Source organism: Barbus barbus, assembly GCF_936440315.1.
Source record: "Barbus barbus genome assembly, chromosome: 22".
NCBI lineage: Eukaryota > Metazoa > Chordata > Actinopteri > Cypriniformes > Cyprinidae > Barbus > Barbus barbus.
In genome coordinates this window covers 23,793,527-23,817,098 of record NC_136750.1, presented here as the reverse complement: position 1 = coordinate 23,817,098, position 23,572 = coordinate 23,793,527, and the positions used below count along the sequence as shown (strand labels likewise).

The following is a 23,572-nucleotide window of genomic DNA, read 5'->3' as shown; positions in this document are numbered from 1 at the left end:
TCTCCACAGCAGAAATAAATATGGTTTTAGAGCAACATAAGGGTGAGTAAATAATGACACTGTCAAATAATGTTCCAAAAATTATAAATAATGACAGAATTTGTGGACGAACTGTTCCTTTAAGCCACTGTCCTTTTACATCATGTCTATGAGTTTCAGATTGAAAATCAACTGTCTTTAACAAGTCAGTGTGGCGAGACATGCCGTAGTCCCTGCTGAGGGCTGGAAATAGCACCATGTTTTATGTGGAAAGGCTCGGAAGAACAGGATTGGGTCCTGGGGATGTTATGGAACCGGAGGGACTCACATGACTAATGCCGACGAGATAGATGTCACAGCAGGCCCGTTCACACGTCTATTTTAGCGCCATTTTTCAGCCTATTTTTGGTTATTGTTGTCTCACAGCTGGCTACACATGTGCACCTGCACACACAATGCACTTCAGCAGTGAGGAGGTGACAGGGCAAGATTTCTTTTCAAACTGCCTTCTCTCTCGGTTTATTCCTTTTTTCCTTTCTCTTCATTTTAAAGAAGCACACTGATGAATGGTTGACGATGGTTGAGCACTGAAATGACACATGAACTCCTTCCTCTGTAGCCTGACACGGACTGAAGCTATAATGAGGGAAAAGTACTTGTGTGTGTGTTTAATAAAGGCTGGTATGCTGAATTGTAAGTGCACGTCGCCTAGTGATGAGAGGAATTAGAAGTCATTAAAAAACCCCTCTAAACTCAGTGAGGGGCTTTTAACATACAGCCATTAGTTTGCATAGCGCAACGACACGGGTAGGTAAACAAGAATCTCTTACATCTTCAACTGTGTAGGTTGGCTATCTCAGCTACGTGGCGGCACTCAACAATCCCTCTGGGTACAGTAACAGTGCACAACTTTGTTAAAATAGATGTCTACATGAATGCATCTCCAGCTGTGCACAAATCAAATGTAAATGCTTCATGCGGTAAATGTTCAATAATAGCCATTTACTGACTGACACAAAAGCTGCAAGGCATTCGTTCGATGATCTACATCAATAGCTAGAGAAGAGTATCCATTTGAAAGAGGTTTATAGACCCAAATTAGTGTGTGCAGTAATGCCTACAGTATAGCACTCAACAAATGATAAAGTACTTCACCTAATATGTACATTTTTTTCTTCTATTTGGAACTCAAAAAGATAAGATTATTCATAAATCAAAAATGTATTGATTTTTGCTTTGTTTTGTTTTTATAGAATGCATTGAAAGAAATTATTAATAAACAATATTTAGATTTTTACATTTTTAACAGGACCGAATTACCTTGAATTTTCAGCAATCATTACTCCAGTCTTCAGTGTCACATGATCCCTCAGAAACCATTCTGATATGCTAATTTGCAGCTCATTAATATTAAAAACTGTTTGATTAATATTTTTGTAGAAACCGTGAAACATTTTTTTCAGGATTCTTGAATAGAAAGTTCAAGGGAAAAGCATTTGTTTGAAATAGAATTTCTTTTCTTTTTTTGAGAGTGTACAAGTCTTTACTGTAACCCTAAACATTTCAGCATGTAATGTATATATATCTTCTACCTCTAATCTATGTATGAAAATGCCGGTTGATTTTCATTGTGTGATCCTCTGAGTCCTGCGTGTGATTGATTATGTGACAGAGGAGAATCTTTGAAATGCTGTGAGCCTGTGTCAAACTGGACGCCCCTGTATGAGCCTCTCTGTGGATGAATGACACAATCTCATTTGTGTTTTTTACTGAGATTAAGAGGATTTCAGACTGAGACCTTGTCGATCCTTTGTGTCGGATTTCAGATATTGGCCTTGGTATTTGGGTATTTGGTATGAGACGATAATGAGGAATCTATGTTTCATGGTAATTAGGATTGCCACGGTACCAGTATAGTTGATACCAGGAGTTATGCAAAATTCTGAATTAAAGAATTGGCTCCCTTTTGATTCATAAATTGGATTTTGAATTTAATTGGCTATACCGGGCAGGAAGTAGAGTTGGAATGACAGAAATAGGGATTCTAAGAAATTCAATGCAGTTCATTCACTTTTGGAAATTAAGTATTCTTCCAACACAAAATTCAGTCTGTTAAATTAATTCACTAGTTTTAGTAAATGCTATTACCAACCCATTGTTATATCCATCATTCCTTTGTTTAATATACACCCTATAAATCTGTAAATGTAATTTTTTCCCCCAAAACAAGTCTTTGTCAAGCCAACATTCAAAGTTTGCCTTTGGCTTTTCTAGCTAAAATTACAGTTTTCAGAATTCAGTCCACGCTAATTCTGCTTCTGCATAATATCTACATCCTAAATTCAAATTCAGGAACTGAATTGGAATTTAAAAAGGCAGTCTTAATTCAATTCTATATCATAACCCTCGATACCAATACCAGTGAAAAGAATCATAAGATTTAAAAATGAATGATTATACATCTTAGATATTCTGTATAAACTAATAAATAGTAAAATTGCTCTTATTTGATGCTATCTGCAAGCCTTTTGTTAAGTGATGTGCAAAGTTTATTTTAAGAGATCATCATGGCAATGAGATCAGATTCTGTACTAAGAAACATGCTCTCAACACTGGATCATTTATTTTGAAGGGCTATGTGCTGTCCCGTGTATGTTGTTGCTGTGTGTTTCGCTAGTCTTGCCATCGCAGATTGTTTGGTGTTGTGCTGGACCATAGCACCTCCTCTTCCACAGCTGATCAAATCGCAGCAGCTCTCTGCTCTCAGAGATAAATGTGAGACCTGAGCTCCCTACCGCGGCGTGACTGCCAAGCGTCTGATCCAGGTCTGGGTACTGCACAAAACTCCGCAGGGGAGCTCGTCCTCTGCCCACCACCAGACCGCTTAAGCAGTTCTGGGCATCGCTTTCCCCATGCACACACTCACTCTGTAGCCCACCCAGGCCCACGGCACCATCAGTAGACTATTGAGTGGAAAGCTGGCAAATCACGGTCCATGTGACAGCAGCTGCACACGTTAATGTGTGCGTGAGAGCGACAGAAGGGAGCTGGCGATTTTGTGGCCGTGATAAAACTCCTGTCCGATGGGCTAATCCTGCATGAATCAATGTGCTTTTATTGGTGCCCATTTTTAATAGGCTCTTACAATAGAAAAAGAAATCAAATGTGTCATGGATGATGAAGAGAGACACTAGAAGCAGCTCAGAGCAATTATAGCTTGCACTTTTATGCCCGGCAGAATCAATGTGTGCGTCTGAGACTCTGAGTGCTTCAGGAGATGTTTGCTGATACTAAAAGTCCTTCTCTGAAACATACAAACTGTCTGCTACATAAACTGTTACATTGGTAAACTGAGCTTGAAAATTATGTTACAAAAAAAATATGTTAGTGTTGTGGGATGATGTGGGAATATAGTGTAATTATGAGTGTTTGTAAATGCGTATGATAAAGACAAGGAGAAAATAGTCTGGTGTTATCAACAAAAAATCTGCAGGTGATTTTGGCTGCAATATAAGTGTAGTCATCATATAAAATGAAAACAGTTTATTCTGTTTTTATGGTTCCGTTTAAGGGAGGTTAACACTGGTTTATCCAATAGTTCTGTCATTTGATTAAAAATCTAACTAATAAATCACATATTTTTTCTGAAATTATTAATCTTGGTTAATTGCACTTAACATGAGGATTTGTAAATCATATTTTCACACTGAATCGGCAATTTAAATATAAACGAAGTAAAGATTGTACAAGATTGCAAAGATTGATGCCATTTTTTTTAACCAAGATTTTTATACCATCCAATACTGATGCATCTGTTAAATGGATTTTCTTTGATCAATTTCTGGCGATGAGTAATTATAACCATTCAACACTAGGGTAAAATATGTGCCATCATTTTTAACATTTAATATTAACCACTGAATTGAATGCATTTTTTTACAGCCCTAGTTATATTGTAATGATACACTCACCTAAAGGATTATTAGGAACACCTGTTCAATTTCTCATTAATGCAATTATCTAATCAACCAATCACATGGCAGTTGCTTCAATGCATTTAGGGGTGTGGTCCTCGTCAAGACAATCTCCTGAACTCCAAACTGAATGTCAGAATGGGAAAGAAAGGTGATTTAAGCAATTTTGAGCGTGGCATGGTTGTTGGTGCCAGACGGGCCGGTCTGAGTATTTCACAATCTGCTCAGTTACTGGGATTTTTACGCACAACCATTTCTAGGGTTTACAAAGAATGGTGTGAAAAGGGAAAAACATCCAGTATGCGGCAGTCCTGTGGGCGAAAATGCCTTGTTGATGCTAGAGGTCAGAGGAGAATGGGCCGACTGATTCAAACTGATAGAAGAGCAACTTTGACTGAAATAACTACTCGTTACAACCGAGGTATGCAGCAAAGCATTTGTGAAGCCACAACACGCACAACCTTGAGGCGGATGGGCTACAACAGCAGAAGACCCCACCGGGTACCACTCATCTCCACTACAAATAGGAAAAAGAGGCTACAATTTGCACAAGCTCACCAAAATTGGACGGTTGAAGACTGGAAAAATGTTGCCTGGTTTGATGAGTCTCGATTTCTGTTGAGACATTCAGATGGTAGAGTCAGAATTTGGCGTAAACAGAATGAGAACATGGATCCATCATGCCTTGTTACCACTGTGCAGGCTGGTGGTGGTGGTGTAATGGTGTGGGGGATGTTTTCTTGGCACACTTTAGGCCCCTTAGTGCCAATTGGGCATCGTTTAAATGCCACGGCCTACCTGAGCATTGTTTCTGACCATGTCCATCCCTTTATGACCACCATGTACCCATCCTCTGATGGCTACTTCCAGCAGGATAATGCACCATGTCACAAAGCTCGAATCATTTCAAATTGGTTTCTTGAACATGACAATGAGTTCACTGTACTAAAATGGCCCCCACAGTCACCAGATCTCAACCCAATAGAGCATCTTTGGGATGTGGTGGAACGGGAGCTTCGTGCCCTGGATGTGCACCGCACAAATCTCCATCAACTGCAAGATGCTATCCTATCAATATGGGCCAACATTTCTAAAGAATGCTTTCAGCACCTTGTTGAATCAATGCCACGTATAATTAAGGCAGTTCTGAAGGCGAAAGGGGGTCAAACACAGTATTAGTATGGTGTTCCTAATAATCCTTTAGGTGAGTGTATATCAGTGCAGAACTCAAAAACTTGCAAAGCAATGCACAGAAAACCCAATAGAATGGGGAAAGTGCTTCCCCGTTTTTATTAATATTTATAATTATTTTAGTTTGTAATATTTTGTTTTTAGTGTGTATGCATCAGACTGTCAAGGAAAAGACTAAATTGTTAGCTACTTCACAAAAAAAAGTTACAAGTTACAGTTTATTTGCTTTTATTCAAAGATATGTTAAACTTATTTAGCTTCTGTGGTATTTAATCCATCACACGAAGACTGGAAAATGACTTTTGTTTAAAGTCCCATCTGGAATTACTTTCTAAATTAATTTGCCGTTGGGTCTTTAGTTTCTCCATAATTGCCCCCAGAACTTGAAATACAAACAAACTCATGTACATCAAAGAAAGAGGAAGCTACTTGCTTAGTCTGTTTTTACCCAGTATTACACTGTAAAAAAACATCTGCTAATAGGGTAAGAAACATATACTTGTTATTAAAAGTGAAAACAAGTTGAATTTTTCTTACCCCTTTAAGCAAACTCATTTAACTTCAATGCATTTTTCAGAAAACAAGACTCTCTCTCGTGTCATTTTTAGTGACAAAATACTAAGAAATAGACAAAATACTAAGAAAAACATTTTTTGTAGCGTTTTGTTTTAATTGATGTTAACACTAGTGAAAAATAAATATACTTAAATGCATTTGAAATACATTTATTTCATCCCAAGTATACTGCATATACATTTTCATATTTATGTACTTAATAAAATGCCCTGCAATTGTACTTTTAATATACTACACCGGTATACTTCAAGTCTGCTAAATTGGAACAACTTATTTTGCACTTCAGCACTACTTCCGCACAATTAAAGTGCATTAAGTCCAATTACAGACATACTTGGTATATTTCATTGTGCTAAAGTGGAACTATTGCAAGTATATTTTAGGTACACTTTGAATAAATTTCACCTTTTAAATGCAAAATATTTAAAGATCATACAATCCTCATCAAAAGTAACCCATTTTAGGCTTATAAGTAATAGTAATACTTCAAATAAATATCATTAATTTTTATATCAGTAGGTCTCGAGTGATCTGTCAGTAAATGTGTTAATAGATTTGAACTATACTTAGTATGAAACATTTATTTTAAATATAAATTTTTTCTAGGGAATAATAATATATTAATGCTAAACGATATTCAGCATTATATATATTAGTGATGAAGAAGTACTTAATTTTACCTATGCGGAGTGTGAGGTTAGGAAATACTGCCTACATAGGCAGCTCACTAGTTTTTGGAACAGAGCCACAGTTTGAGCATCTTGATTCTGTACCAGAAAGGAAAAAAGAAGAAAAAAGCTTTTTCCCAGAATCTGGACAGCAACTTTTCAGTTTCTCACCCCTCTTTCACCTCACACTGTATCTCTCCTCCTTTATGGCACTTTTGACCCTAATGAGAACATTAGCTGTCCTGTTCCTTCCAACCTCGCTCTGAAAACACAGCGAGTCTCTTGCTGTCAGTCAGACACGGTTGTCTCAATCTCTCCTTCCATTCCTGCTAGTTCACCCCAAAGTTACAGGTCACCCTAGACATTTTAATGACTTCATGATGTGCAAGTTTAACTATATCAGCCTTGGAGAAATTTGTGTTTGTCAGAGTGTCCAGCAATGACTCCTGCACATACATTTTTTTACGTTGAAACATAAAAATGTTTGATTTACTTGTGCCGGTGACCAGCAGTGGTCCTTCCTTACCTTGTAGGACCTCTAACATTCGCATTTGGGAAGGACAGAGAGTAAGGCTGAGGTAAATATTTAACAAAGGAGGCTGGATGTGAATTTAAGTGGTATTTTTAGAGACAGTCTTCCATCCTGGCCTTTTCCCAGTATATTTAGCCTGTGGGACATCTCTGTCTCTCTCTTTGCCCCTGGCACAGGGCTCAGAAATGGCCAGGCGCATTCACTGATAAGCTACATCAACATCTGTTTATCTAGCCTGGAGAGACACACAGAGGAGATGCCTCGCTGGATTTGTCAGTCAGCTCAGGCTTGCATTGAACTACAATTGATCATCATGCAGTTGTGTGCTGTCTCGTGCAGTAGGTCTGTAGTCAAATAATTAAATGGACATATGTAGACATATTATAACGTTCATAAAGCGTACACTCAGTTTATGGAAACTAAGCTGCAAAAATGGGTCATTCAGATCACATCTCTGTTTTGGCATCAGAAACATGAACACGATTTGCATATGTACACATCAGCATCTATTCAGTGTTCGGCAGAATGTGAGCCGTTAAACAGGTTAGTCAATCATAACAGTCATCCACATATACTGTAGTAGACATAGACATCACCTAAAAATGGAAATTCTGTAATTATTTACTCACCCTCAAGTTGTTCCAAACATGTATGAGTTCCTTCCTTCTGTTGAACATAAAAGATGATATTATGAAGAATGTTGGCAACCAAACACTGGCCATTGACCTCTATACTATGGAATTCAATGGCTACGGGCAACTGTTTTGGTTACTAACATTCTTCAAAATATCTTTATTTGTGTGTTCAGAAGAAGAAAGCACGATGGTTTGGAAAAACTTTAACCTCTTTTAAAGAGTTCACTGAAAAACTCTTTAGTGGCGCATAAATTATATTTTGAAAAATTATTTTTTTTCTGTACCATGAAAGTCAGTGGGGTCCAGTGTTGATTCTGAAAAATATCATTCTTTGTGTGAGGCGTAAATTACATTAAAATTTACTGTAAATTTACAATTTGTTAGTAAATTAAAATTATGGATTCACAATTCTATTTTTTGTGTGTGTTCTATATGTTTGTTGTTCGTATTAGAGCAGTGTATTAGCCTAACAACATGCTCTATTAGAATATCCTTTTGAAATGGACTTTCTTTTGTGCTTCACATGTGATTGACTTTTAACTGCCCTGCTGTTAATGTTTGAGCTTTTTAGTTTAGTCACTTTATTGATCAGTTTTGGCTGCTTTTCTGCCTTCAAAATATGGAAATATGAGCTGTGACACACTTCAGTAACACCTGCTCTATGAGCAACACATTAATTCTGATGTTCCCTAAAGAGATTTTTGTTTGAACTTCAGCCAAACTGGAACAAACTGTTGATAATCTTCCAAACTGCATGTTATGAAGGACAAATCAACTTTGGTCCTGTTTTGCTGAAAGACTTTCCCACAACTATTGGGGGATAAACCTGATCTCACCCTGCTGAGTGCTGTGGATGTGTTTCACATTAATTCTGTGTTCACTTAACCAATAATGAGTTGAAAGACTGGATGCTTGTCTGACGACTTGTGGTGAATATATTTGTGCTGAAGTGAGAAATGGTTTTGAATCTGGACACGAACAGATTGGACTGGGGATTCATCGTCTTTCAGCACCGGACGAGCGTGTTCGGATGCGACATGCTTCTGTGTAATTAAGAGCGTGTCATAAAATGAGTTATCATTCCAGCTCTTTTTTTACAGCATGTGTTAAAACCCACTCTCTAATCTGACAATTAATATGGTAATGAACTCCTGCCGAGCTGGAGATTATGAAGGAGATGGATGTCAGAATCTTTTGGTTACAGAGCTTTTTTTTCAAATTTTTGAGGAAGATGGGTGGCAGTTACTTCTCGCCACAATGGTGAAGTAAGAGTTTGGTATTTCCAGCCAAACATGATTAGAAAAAAAAAAAACACACAAGGGTGTTTCTTCAACTATGCAGGCTTTTGGACTTGAGTATAAACCCTAACTAGTTAGGGCCCAAGCTACTAAGGCGCAGGGCCGTCTTGTTTTTCTAAGGATTATTATTTTTTTGTTTTTTTCAAACTTCCGGGCATTTTGGGAGACCTTAACATGCTCAGAAACTCTTGAAAATTGGCACACACGTTGGAATCTGCGGCCATTAGGACGCCGCAGAGGCTAGGATCCGGGCGTGGCCCAGGGGCTCTACGGCGCCCCCTAGAACACAGTCAGAAAACTTGATGTATATCTCACACATACTTGCACGTATTCATATGAAACTCGATACACACATAGATCTCATTGAGCCAAACAACTTTCGTGGTGCATGTCATAGGCTCCGCCCAACAGGAAGTCAGCTATTCAGGGCTGTTTAAAAAGCTCATGCTCTGGAATTTGATATACTCCTGAGGATTTCCAAACAATTGCCACCAAACTCGGTGAACATGATCAAAACGATGCTAAATTGCGAAGGGATTTTTGATCTCAAACGGTTTGCTCGTGGCGAGGCGATGAAGTTGAATGAGAAATGAGAAACAGGAAATGCCTAATAACAGCCACATACATTGTCTGATTTTGATCAAACGTCAGTGGTTTGTTCGTTGTAAGATGTCGATCGCATAGATGTGAATATTTGGAGTCAAAGTTATAGCGCCACCAACGGAAGTGTCATTTTTAAAATGCTTTGAATTCAGCATCTTATTTTACCTCGATTTGCTTCAAACTTCATCAGAATAATGACAAAACACGGCTGATGTGAAACTGTTGAGGGGATATTGATATCTAAAATATTGTTGCCATGGCAACTTGTCAAACTTGAATATTCTTTTCCAGGGATTTTCAGGCAGATCACATGCTTAGGTTTTCATGAAACTCAACACACATATCAGTATTAATGATAGATAGACACTGGCAAAAGCTCATAAAAGGGCTTGGAGGAGGCACTCTGTAGCGCCACCTTTTGACAAAAGTTGGGGGGTTCATTTTAGCTACAGACACCAAACTCATACATTGTTCTCATCAAAACGGACAACTTTCTAATTTACAGTCATTAGCTACGACCAACAGGAAGTCAGCTATTGGGATTTTAATGTGGATATTTGGAAAAATATGGCTGTGAATTAATGTATACTGCTCAGAGGAGAATTATACTATACGCGCCAAACTTTGTCTACATGATGCCAAAACATTGAGAAACTTAAATTGTGAACGGCTTTTGAATATTTTGAACGGTGTTGCAATGACGATTTATTAAAGAGAGAGTAAAAAAAGATAGCAGTATTTTTCTTATATCTTTAAAGTGCAGCTTCCAAACACTTCAAAACGTTTTACATAAATAGAACAAGTCATTCTGAAGAAGTATGGTTAGTTTCATGACTTCACAATAGGTCTATGAATAACAGAAAAAAAGAGACATCTGATGTGTGTGTGGGAGGGTGGATGGGTGTGTGTGTGTTGAGAGTGGGGGTGAGAGAGAGAGAGAGAGAGAGAGAGAGAGAGAGAGAGACTTTTAAACCTCTCTTTAATCACTAGAAAAAAAGAAAAATAAAATCAATCAGTATCTATTTTATTTATTTATTGCATTACAGCTTAAGAAGTCTCTAGGTCTCCTATTCTGTCCGTTTCAGGGACAAAACAAATCCTAGAACCAGTTCATTTGTAGGGCACTGACAACATAATTTTATATAATTAGGTTAATAATTATATTACAACGTAAAAAGATCAAAAGATACATACACGTGGACTTAATTTGAAACAGATAATAATTTGAAACTTATTCGATACTGACCTATGACATCCTGTGAAATGACATCTGAATTTACATAAACTCATGGAAGTAACAAAACAGTTCAGCTCACAGATGAAGACTAAGCTGAAATGCCGGCAAAACTATTTCACAAATGCTTATACATCATTAAAATAATTACAAATTGTTATAGATCATAAAGTGTTGGCAACAATTTACAATAAGGTCTCTTTGTTAGTTCATGTTAGTTAATGCATTAACTAATGTTAACCAATGAACAATCTATTTTTAGATCATTTATTAATCTTTTTTTAATGTTAGTTAATACTAACATTGTTAAAATGTAAAGTTGTATTTTAAGATTAATTTATGTACTGTGAATTAACATGAACATGAATTTTAAATGTATTAATAAATTCTGAGCTATGAGCTAAGCATTAATTAACATGTTAACTGATATAGTTAAATAATATGTTTTTTAACATTAGTTAATTAACTAACAAACTAAATATGAACAACATTTTTACTGCATTTATTTGTTAGTAAAAAAAAATTATGTTAGTTCATGGTACAGTAACTGATGTACATTAAGTATAAATTTTAATTGATAATGTAGTAGTCAATTTTGAACAAGTTTAACTCATTTTGTTCATGTTAACTTATATAATGTTAAAAACTAAAACCTTATTGAAAAGTTTTATATATTGCTCTCTTTGTGTGTGTGTGTGTGTGTGTGTGTGTAAGAGAGGGAGAGAGTGAGAGAGAGTGTCACATTAATAAATGCTATATAATTGTTCAAATTAATCAATATAGTTAATATTAATAATTGAAAGTGTTACCAAAGCTTTATATATTATAACCACTTATTGAAAGTGTTACCAAAGCTTTATATATTGTTGTGTGTGTGTGTGTGTGTGTGTGTCTGTGTCTTGATGGTTCGGTTTAACCCTTTAATTGCCGTATCCCTTAAAACCAGACTGACAGAGGGTTACTGTAAATGCATGTGCCCGGTGCATTTACAACTGTCCTGTAAATGTCCTTTCTATCTCAACATCAGCATTAATTTTGTGGTGGAAATCACATGCATTTTTAAATGAATATTAAATTAAAGAATATTTTTCCACTTGTTGCAATGGTAACCAAGTACACTCATTTTTAAATAGCTATACTGAGCTAAAATTTTACTTTTAAATAGTAATTTAGATGGATTCCATTTTTTTTCCCCCTCATTTTCTTCCTGATAAAATAAATATGCCGTGGCACTTTGAGATTTAACTAATTTCCATTTGCCAGGTCTTAAATCACACTCTTAAAATTTCCTCATATATCCAGGTTTCATATATCCAGACTGGGAATCCTGGTCCTTCAGTGAAAAACAGTCATTAAATAAGCTGCATCTTCTTCTTTTTTTTTTTTAAAGATAAACAGTTTCATCTCATTTTAGTGGTTGTCTTGTCTCATTTTAAGTCACCTTGAGACCCCTTGGAAGTTTACTAAGGTCCTTCTTTATATAACAAAAAGTTTGAATAAAAATCAACTCCTGGGACATTAAAGTGCCAGTGCCCATAACACCAGTGTTAGCGAATATTTGCACACATTTGAATAAAGTACTCGCTGTTCCCTTTCTCTGGTGGTTTAAGACATTGGCGTTTAACTTCTAGGGGACGAAAATGCACTCTTTGAGCGAATAACGTCTCGTCATCTCCCACGGCTCACTTCAAAGTTAAAAGTTGTCGAAGCGCTGGTGTGTCAGCAGATGCAATCCTCATGCATAATCATGTCTTAATCCACCATTCTCTGAGGAAATGCAGCACTTCCCAGTGCTCTCCGATACTTCTTGTGTCATAATGTGTTTGCAGGAACCATCACTTACATCCCCATCTACAATAAAGCACAGGGTTGTCTTCGGGGGGACAACTGGGAATGTTGTACTAGACCCCGTGACAAAGGAAGCCCACTATAGTATGGCCCTACTCAATTGGCCCTAATGTTGTCCCGGGTCAAGGAATTTAAACAATGGCCCTAGAATTTCTTTTGTCTGTTATTTAAATCACAACGAGCTGTCTGTTTTTTTTTTTTTTTGTATAATTATTATTATTATTATTATTATAACTTGAATGCAATGTAAGTCGCTTTGGATAAAAGTGTCTGCTAAATGCATAAATGTAAATGTATTATACATGCAGTTTCTAAGACTTTCCTAATAATTGAGAGACTACACGGTACTACTAAACTTTTTGATATGAAATAATATTAGAATAAAAATGATTTATTTATTATTTTAAATTTTTCTATTTTTCTATTTTTTTATTTTATTTATATTAATATATATCTTCCCTTGTACAAGCATATGGACATCACCTATTGGTTTGCAGCATAATTTCACCCTTTTTTCTTCCAATGATTTTATTTCTGTATTTGTTCTCTTATTGCTTTCATATGTTTTTTTTCAAATATGTCTTTCTAATAATGCTAAGGCACACTGACTCCAAACTACAGAGGATTTCACTGAAAGTCTTTGTCTTTGTTCTAATAGGTAATCCATCTCCCCTTACTCTGTCTTGGAACGATGTGGCATCGAGCACCCAAAGCCTTCACCGTTTTTTGGGAACCTCATGATGTTTCGAGACTTAAGAGCTTTTGTTTACTTCATAATGAAACAAAACGCATTTGCTCACTTTCTCACACGTATGCTCCTTGTGCCGCCCTCTCGAAGCTAGAAAAATTATATTTCTCTCAGTGAGCCTCACTTCATTAGATGTTCATTAAAGATGACTCACCGCTAATGACATCTAATGCCATGTGATTTCCAAACAGATTACCCTCTGTGCTGAATGATGTACTTTTACGACGATAATATAAAAGACGGACGGGGAGAGTGGGTGGGTTTAATATTGCAAAATTAATACTTTTAATTCCTTTTTTTTTTTTTTAAAGTTTAATCTCAGTCCCAAGCTGTAACGTAGCAAATCAACAGCTACCTTGAGAACTCTCATTTCTACCGGTCTGTAGTTTAATAATAACGATTTGACGTGGATTATAGGAAATAAAGGCCAAATTTTCAATGCTGTAGGGCTGTTCGATTCCAGTGAGAGCATAAAATAGACTTTCATTTGTGAATGTGAAATGCCTAGATTCATCCAGCAACCAATAAGGATGAATGCCATAAAAGTCCAGCTCGTATTTCACCCTACAGTAAAAATCAAAAGAACACAAGAAAATTTGTCTTTTTTGGACCATTAAAATGTATTTATGACATTTAAAATCAAGGGAGACATATCAATGAAGAATATGATGTTTTGAAATGCATGTTAATTTTTTGATTCAAAAAATCTGTAAAAATAGGCACAATGTGCTGTATTAATGTAGAAATTTTCAGAATGTATTTTTTTTACCTGTATTTTGAATTATGCATTAAACTGCATTGTGTATTAGGATTAACATAAATGACCGTAAAATTACTGGATAATGTCCTGGCAGACAATTGCCAGTACATTTTTTTTTTTTATCTTTTTTTTTTTTTTGGGGTAAAAAATAAAAAATTGGAATAGTGCAAAACAAATTTTTGTAGACTATTTTGAGACTATACCCCACAGAACTATTTTTTACTGCCTTCATGCTGATTTTAGTTTTTTTTAAATCAGTATTTTTACTGTATATAGCAATGAGTGGTAATTATTTTAAAAGGATTCAAAAGTAAAATATTAAATTAGTTTTTTTTTTCATACAAAAATTCATTCAATCATTTTTATAATATATTGTTTTTATGAAAATAAATGTATATTTTTCCTTCAGATTTTTGAAAAACGTTCTAATGAAATTCCCCCACCAGCACACTGGCTTATTTTAAATAAAGCTTTGATTCCAACTCTTGTGCTGTTTTGGAGCTGAATAGATTCTCAGGTCAATACGTTACTGTCAGACAGAAATGGTTGACTGGACAGCATGTCGTTCACAACACTCATTTCATTCTGTCTTTCTATCACCCGCTTATGACAGGGCTCCCTCTTCCTTCTCTCCTTCTCGATCTGCCTGTCTGTTTCCCTTTCTCAGTCTTTTTAATCTCAATTCATATCTTCGTCGTTGTGATTGAATGTTATTAGATGGAAGTGAGAAAGGCATAAATGAATATGCATGCATGTCTAGATGAAGCTCCCTAGGTGAACTAAAGCTATATGCTTTTTTTAGTGTGTGGGTTTTTGTATGGTGTTGTGCAGCCTTTGTCTGAGCATATTAGTGTGTGTGTAGATTTGTGCACATGTCAGCAGACTCAGTCTCACAAACAGTGAAAAGAGAGATGCCAGGGTGTGAGGGAGGATCATGGGTAACAGGAAGTGATGTACAAAGAGCGTTTGGGATATGGGGCAGATTGAGTCACATTTAGAGACTAGACGATAGAGTCTCTCGCTACCCACAGCAGCACATTATCATGACACACTCCATTACCAAATACAACACTCACAGACATGAGATTTGGTCCATTTAAGATCCTAAACAACCTAGATGCAGTTCCTCTCTCTCGTTCTCTCTCATGCCAGCACACACGCACATACTTGCTTTGTTTATACAGTAGTTTGAAATAAAAAGAGCTACAGTATGTAGGCTGACTTTAATGTTAACAATGTAAAGCTGCCTGCCCAGTGTGTCAAGACTATTTACTTCATCTATGGTACAAAAACAGGTTATTGTCAAAGGTTATCTACCATTAAGGCATTTGAGGTCTGTACGATTTGTTAATGTTTTTAAAAGCAGTCTTGTATTCTCACCTAGCCTGCATATATTGGATTAAAAATACAGTAATATTTTTAAATATTTTTACAATTTAAAATAACATTTCTATTTTAATATATTTTAACAATTTTGCAAAATGCATCAGATATCGTTTAGTTTTTAATGAGCATTTAATAATGAAAATTCAGCTTTGCCAACAAAACTGGTAAGAATTGCAACATCCAGTAAGGTTGCATATTTTATAAGCAAGAGTCTGGGTGCACAGGTTTTTTGGATATTGAAACTGATCTGTTGCATTTAGTGTCTTTGGGGAAGAAATAATTGCTTGGTTTGCCAGGTTTGTGGCACTGAATCATTGAAAGACATGTAGAGTTTTATTTAAGACTCATGTGGTAGCTAGATACTCAAACAGAATTGTATATTTGGCTTTGTTTTCTGAGTAATATCTCTAAATAAATTACTATTACCTTTGGACAGACAGAATACGTGATCTCAAAGTCTACATAAATTAATGCTACTGCTACTGTCAGCACAGGTCCTAATGGAATCATTACACTGTAATAACTAAATTTTCTAAATTGTACATAAAACAAAAAGAAAATGCTATTTCAAATGTTTCTACATCAAAATCTTACATTTAATTTAATGAATTACTTGCAGTGTTTTTAAACATTTGTTTCCAAATCATTTTTTTCCCCCAGTGTATTTCAGATTTTGTAAATGTAAAAAACAAAGAAAGGCATTTTTTGAAAGTCCCCCCAAAAGACAGAATAGAATAGAATACACTCTTTAAAAAGGTGCTTAAGTTTCTTCACAGCGATGCCATAGAAGAACCATTCAGTCAAAGGTTCTTTAAAGAACCCCCTGTTTCTTACCTTTTTATAATCTGAAGAACCTTCTTTTGCCACAAAAAAAACCTTTTGTGAAACAGAAAGGTTATTCAGATGTTAGAGGTTCTTTATAGAACCAGTTAGAAAAAGGTTCTTCTATGACACCGTGAAGCACCTTTATTTTTTAAGAGTGTAGAATAGAATAGAATAGTCCGCATCCTCTCAGTCACGCACTGAACGTCTGACTGCATGACTGAACTGCATGACTCTGAATGCCATGAGAGATTATTAGCGACCGAGACAAAGAGAAGCAGCACGATGTTCATAAATATGCTAGAAAACAACTGGAAGTGGCTAATCTTTTTAAGAGAATTCCAATAGGATCACTGACTGTGTTTCAGTCAGACCTGGCATTATTGATCGTATCCATCCGAGATGAATCCCCAATGAAGCCAAAGGCAGGAGCAACTCATTTGTTTGTATTGAGCCTCCTATTAAACTTAACTGCAGCACTGCCTGATGCACGCGCAGCCTCTTCCGTATGACAGAACCGTAATAAAAGGCTGAAGGAGAGGACATCAGGACAGAAGGGCACACAACCCACTGCTTAATGCTCACTGAAGAATACACACATACGTCTCTGCCAAATGCCCACCAGGGAGACTGCAGGAATGGTGGGATGAAGGGTGGGCAGAGGGTTTGGTGCAAGCACTGTCGACTCCTTCATTAGTAGAGACAGCAGAGCCACCGGCTGCCATGCATACCAAACTAGCCCTCTTTATGTGCTCTTTATGCGTGTGTGTGCATTTTGCAGTCAGCACTTTATGTTCATTGTTTGCTTTATTGTGTAAATTCTTAACTATATATCCCAACAGCCTCTATAAACAATGCAATCTCAGCAGCCTTATGAGCAAAGTTTAATATGTTCTTTGATTCTAAATAGGGTTGTGATAATATTCCTGTTATTGTGTTATGGTTATGGATATTTCAGGATAATATTCTCAGTAGACCTCAATAAACCTTCCAAGAGCCCATTAACCTCGACAGAGCCAAGCGCAGTCAGTGTTTTTGCTTTGTGCTGACCCCTACTGGTAGATAAGTGTGATGCTGTACCTGCAATAACCTGTGTTCACATAGTAAGCGCCTCTTTAGGAGTCATAGTGATTGATCCATATTGTGCAGGGAAGTCAGACAAGACAGATGGTGGTATCCAAGAAAAGATCGAGCTGTAATAAATAATTGCTTTAAACAACATGGCAAAGCTGTGCACATTTTTGAGAATGTGCTAATCTTGGAAAAAGTGCCCACCCACTGAGAATAACAGATGCAAGTTCAACTAATCAGATCTCTCTTACTCCGATTATTAGAATGTTTTATTCCACAATATTTGAAAAGCATCAAATAAAAAAACGTGGCAGAAAAATAAGTTGCCTGTAATGGTAACAGACAGACAGACAGACAGACAGATTAGATACAGTATAAAATATTAAACTATTTTATATTATAAATATTATAAAATCAAGCACCTAGTCATGCAGTATGCATTTACAAACATTTGTGGTCAAGACCTCAGTGAATTTAAACATGGTAATTTGACAGGAAACCACTCAGTTTGTGTAATTTAATCCCTGCTATTCTCCACAGTCAACTGTAAATGGTAATATTGAAAAGGGGAAGCATTTAGGAACAGCAACAATTCAGCCATAAAGCAGAAGACTATGTAAAGTCACAGAGCGGGGTCAGCGAGTGCTGAGGTGCATGGTGCGTAAAAGAGATGACGTGAAGGGAAATCTTAATGCTTCAGCATACCAAGACAATTTGGACCATGATATGCTTCCAATTTTGTGGTAACAGTTGAGGGAAGGTCCTGACTGTCTTTTACAATGAGATCTATAAAGGCATGGTTGGATGAGTTTGGTGTGAAAGAACTTGACTGGCTCGCACAGAGCCCTGATCTCAACCCCATCGAACACCTTTGGGATGAACTGGAATGGAGATTGCAAGCCAGGCCTTCTCATCCAACATCAGTGCCTGATGCTCAAGATTCCAACAGAAACACTTAAAATTTTGTGGAAAACCTTCCTAGGAGTGAAAGTTGGTGTAGCTTCAAAAGGGGATGAACTTTATATTAATGTTTATGCATTTGAATGCAATGTCACTTAAGTCCCTGTTGGTGTAATGGTCAGGTGTCCCAATACTTTTTTCAATATAGTAGTGTATCTCTCTGATTTAACATTTTTCTCTTACTGACAATAGTTTAATTTTCAGATTTTTTAAAATAAAGTATTAGCATGCTGCAAATACTTGCAGCAGAATATCACAGAGAATGTCAGTATTAATCCTCTGATGCATGAATTATTAAATCAAAAATATTTTTTTACATGTTTGTTTTTACTTTTAAACAAGTGAAAAATCATGCCAAAAAAAAAAAAAAAAGGTCAATATATTATATTTTGAGGGAATTATACATATATGTCCACTGTAGTGGACACCATGCATCAAAGGTATAAAAAGTGAATCAATAGAACTGAATGCGTGGTCTTAAAATTCATACACATGTGAGCACAAATACAAGCACACACACCCTCCCACCACACACTCGAACACAATCATGCACACATATATCTGAACTCATACAGTATACATGCCTACAGATTTGATGCTACATCTTAAATGGTTCAAAATGGCTTCCAAACATCTCTCCATGATGCATCAGAGGGTTAAAATAATGAATACATAAAATGATTTCATGAAGATATTTAAGTTTTGTTGCATTTCGCTATTAAAGGGATAGTTCACCCAAATATTTATTCTGTTATTAATTACTCACCCTCATGTTCTAAACCCATAAGACCTTTGTCATCTTTGGAACACAGATTAAGATATTTTTGAAGAAATCTGAGCGCTTCCTGACCCTGCATAGGCAGCAATACAACTACGCTGTACTGTCGTACTTGTCATGTCGAAGACTGACAGGGACAAAAAGTATTCTCTTAGCTTCATAAAATTACAGTTGAACCACTGTCACTTGGACTATTTTAACAATGTCCTTACTACTTTTCTGGGCCTTGTAAGTGTTAGTTGCATTGCTGTCTATGCAGGGTCAGAATGCTCTTGGATTTAATCAAAATATCTTAATTTGTGTTCCGAAGATGAGCGAAGGTCTTACGGGTTTGAAACGACATGAGAGTGAGCAATGAGAGAATTTTCATTTTTGGGGTGAACTATCCCTTTAAATCTGATTGTTGTAGATGATGTGAAACTTTGGCAGTCTAAAATAAATCTGACCACATGTGTTCACAATGTTCTCTATTATGCTTTCATACTGATATGTGGGTTTTCTGCTCTTGCACAGGGTTTCTTTAAGGCACAATCTGACCTAATAAAGAAATACGGATGAATTTGTGGGTAAGTCTCCCTGGATTTTACTCTTACTGTTATTAAAGCATCAATCAAATGAATAAATATAAATGAAATCGGATTAAATTTATGTCGTTTCTTTGTTTAAAAAAAATCTGAGATTGATGTCTGAAAGGAATCATTTTTTATTATCTGGGAAAGCTTTTGTCAGAGGCATTAATAAACACAAATATGCTAAACCTATTTGTTTTGCCAAGTGAAACATGAACGACTTCTCATTACCCCCTGTGTAATAGAAATGATTTTTTTCTGATTATGTTTCTGATGAAAAGTGCCCTACATGATTGCTTTAGTCATTTCCACATTTATAGAATTATTTTCATACGAAAGCATCTGTGTATAACACCCATCACACACGAGGCCCTTGTTCTCGGACCTGTCATTCATATTCAGACAACATGAGCCTCTCACAGAGTGCCCAGTGTCTTCTAATTTAGTCCGTCGCTAGCCAGATATTGTGTTTTAATATGCCTGCTTCTGAGAGGCCGACTTCTCAAGGGAGATCAAAGTGCCACTGGGCTTCCAGTGTTTAATATGAGTAGAATAGAGGGGAAGAGAATCAGAATGACGCTGGTTTTGTCTGCTTGTGTGTGTGCGTATGTGTGTTCAATGGGATCGGGGGGTTCTGGATTGGGTGTCGGGACCAGAAAAGGGGATCTAATTCAGAGTCGTGTGCATGTATGTCAGGAGACATTACAACATCTTTCAGTTAGAGTAATCCAAGAGGCTGAGCTTCTCACTGAAATCAAAGGGCTTTGAAATACATATCAGTGCTCTGCATGCTCCTTAAAACCCTTGTCAGTTCCCGAAGTATAAGACATCAGTCATCTAAGTTCAGACGTTTCAGCGCATTGCAGGAGTGCTCAATATAACATACGCAGAAGGTTTGCTCTCGAAGGTGTGATTTTCTTTTCTTTGCTCTACCCAAAAATATCCTTCAGATATGGTTTGAAAATATCTAAAAATGGCTTCTAACCAGAATGCATGAGTGAGAATCCCTAGTGAAAGAGGCCATTTGGTATAGTGGTCAACCAATGGGCCAATCGTTTGATATTTTTAGGTGTGAATTAAATGTCTAAATACATTTGAAAGGAACTGCATGCCATTTAGTCTATACTGTGATATGGAAGCCCTTTTCTGGCACAGTTGGGTAAAAAAAAAAAAAATAGTCTGCAAATCATAAAAATGGCTTAGTATCATTATATTTAGAGAAATTCTCAATATAGTGTGATATAGTAAAACTTATGTTCATGTCATCGTGAGATTTTTTCAGAATGTTTTAGCGTTCTCAATGATTTAACAATGACATTCTCATAATGAAATACTCTCATAATAGCCTAATATTAGTATTTGTAGAAACTCTCAAAATAGTTTCCTGTAAAAATTAGAAGCTAATAATATTAGTATTATCTTTTTCATATTATTAGTATAGTTTCTCAATGACAAACTGTATCATAGTGATGATTAGCTTTATCATGAGTGAAGTCATAATTAGACTTTTTTAAAAAATATGATAAAATTTAAATATTTAATTACTATAACAAGTACATTTACATTTAGTCATTTGGCAGACGCTTTTATCCAAAGCGACTTACAATTCGGGAATACAAAAAGCGATTCATCTTGAAGAGGCAGTCAGACAGAGGAAGTGCTCGTAACACCAAGTCTCAGTCATTGTTCAAATAAGTACAAACTAGTAGGTGGAGAGAAAGATAGAGGGAAAGTTTTTTTTTTTTTTTTTTTTTTTGAGTTTAGGATGAAGTCAAGTACTGCCGAAAGAGATGAGTTTTCAGTTGTTGCTTGAAGGTTGCCAGAGATCCGGCGTTCCGAATAGGAGTGGGAAGATTATTCCACCAGCCAGGAATGGTGAACGAGAATGTTCTGGAGAGTGATTTTGAGCCTCTCTGTGATGGTACCACAAGGCGTCGCTCACTAGCAGATCTCAAACTTCTGGAGGGGATGTAGGTTCGTAATAGTGAGTGGAAGTAGGAGGGTGCAGAGCCTGTGGTAGATCTGTACGCAAGCATCAGTGACTTGAACTGGATGCGAGCTGCCACTGGTAGCCAGTGCAAAGAGATGAAGAGAGGTGTAACATGCGCTCTTTTGGGCTCGTTGAAGATCAGTCGTGCCGCTGCATTCTGAATCATTTGTAGAGGTTTGATTGCGTTTGATGGCAGACCAGCCAGAAGAGCATTGCAGTAGTCCAGTCTAGAAACAACCAGGGCCTGGACAAGAAGTTGCGCAGCATGCTCTGTCAGAAAGGGCCTGATCTTTCTGATGTTGTGTAGTGCAAACCTGCAGGAACGAGCAGTCTTTGCAATGTGCTCTTTGAAGGTCAGCTGGTCATCAAAGATTACATCAAGATTTCTGACCGAAGTTGATGGGGTAATCATTGATGAGCCGAACTGAATCGTGAAGTCATGCCGTAGAGTCGGAGTGGCAGGGAAGACCAGAAGTTCCGTCTTTGCCAGGTTGAGCTGTAGGTGATGTTCTTTCATCCACGCCGAGATGTCCGCCAGGCAGCCTGAGATCCGTGCAGCTACCGTTGGGTCATCTGGTTGAAAAGAGAGATAGAGCTGCGTGTCATCGGCATAGCAGTGATAGGAGAAGCCATGTGCATGTATGATGGGACCCAGCGATGTAATGTACGTGGAGAAGAGGAGGGGTCCAAGAACCGATCCCTGAGGAACTCCAGTGATCAGATGATGTGGTTTGGATACCTCCCCTCCCCAGGTCACCCTGAAGGATCTACCGGTGAGATAGGATTCAAACCAGCGAAGTGGAATTCCAGTGATGCCCAGTGAAGAGAGTGTAGACAGGAGAATCTGATGATTGACAGTGTCAAAAGCAGCAGAGAGATCCAGCAGAATGAGGACTGACGATTTGGAATCAGCCTTTGCAGTTCGCAGGGCTTCAGTGACTGAGAGTAGCGCAGTCTCTGTTGAATGGCCACTCCTGAAACCTGACTGTTTAGCATCCAGCTTGTTGTACTGTGAAAGAAACCGTGAGAGCTGGTTGAAGACAGCTCGTTCGAGTGTTTTCCCTATGAATGGAAGGAGAGAGACAGGTCTGTAGTTATCTAAAAGAGAAGCATTTAATGTAGGTTTTTTGATCAGTGGGGTTACCCGAGCCTGCTTGAATGCTGTGGGGAAGACGCCTGTGAGGAGAGATGTGTTGATAATGTGTGTGAGTGCCGGTAAGAGTGTGGGAGAGATTGTTTGAAGAAGATGTGAGGGGATCGGGTCGAGAGGACATGTTGTAGGATGGCTGGAGAGGAGAAGTTTGGATACTTCTGCCTCGGTGAGGGGACAGAAGGAGAAGATGGGAGCTGGAGCGGTGGATGTGGTTGATCGGAGGTCCTGCGGAGTTGAGAACTGGTTGCTGATTGTTCTAGTTTTGTCTGTGAAAAAAGAGGCAAAGTCATCAGCGGTTATTAAAGTGGTGGGAGGTGGAGGAGGGGGACAGAGGAGAGAATTAAATGTTCTGAAAAGATTACGCATGTCTGGAGCGCTGGTGATCTTGTTGTGGAAATGTGAGGATTTGGCAGTGTGGACTTCAGTAGAGAAAGATGAAAGCAAAGACTGATACCTACTCAGGTCCGACGGTCCATAGTATGTACATCCAGAATAAGTTAAATAAAGTGCTACCATAATATTATTATGAGAAAGTTTTTTACTCATTATCACAAGATACTTTCTCATTAGTATTAATATAGTATCTCATAAAAATGGCAAACTTTCTCATAGTAATGTCTTACTGTATAACAATAATTATAAACATTATCTTGAGTTAGTTAAGTCTAAAATGATTCTACATAAAATCTCAATAGTAAGGAACTTTCACATAAGGACTACGCGTCTCAATGAATAATTTTTTACTCAACTGTGGCAGAAATGGGCTTACGTATTCATCTAACTCATCTAGCAAAACC

The 23,572-nt window shown here is 37.1% G+C and overlaps 1 pseudogene across 1 annotated transcript in view; it reads left to right on the top strand.

Moving 5' to 3' along the window:
- LOC306888692 (thromboxane-A synthase-like) overlaps positions 1 to 23,572 on the top strand; it is a 68,345-nt pseudogene that overhangs the window by 12,014 nt on the left and 32,759 nt on the right. The window contains exons 2-3 of the transcript in view: positions 13,201 to 13,290; positions 19,577 to 19,629. The product of the transcript in view is annotated as a thromboxane-A synthase-like (transcript). The remainder of the gene's footprint in view (positions 1 to 13,200; positions 13,291 to 19,576; positions 19,630 to 23,572) is intronic.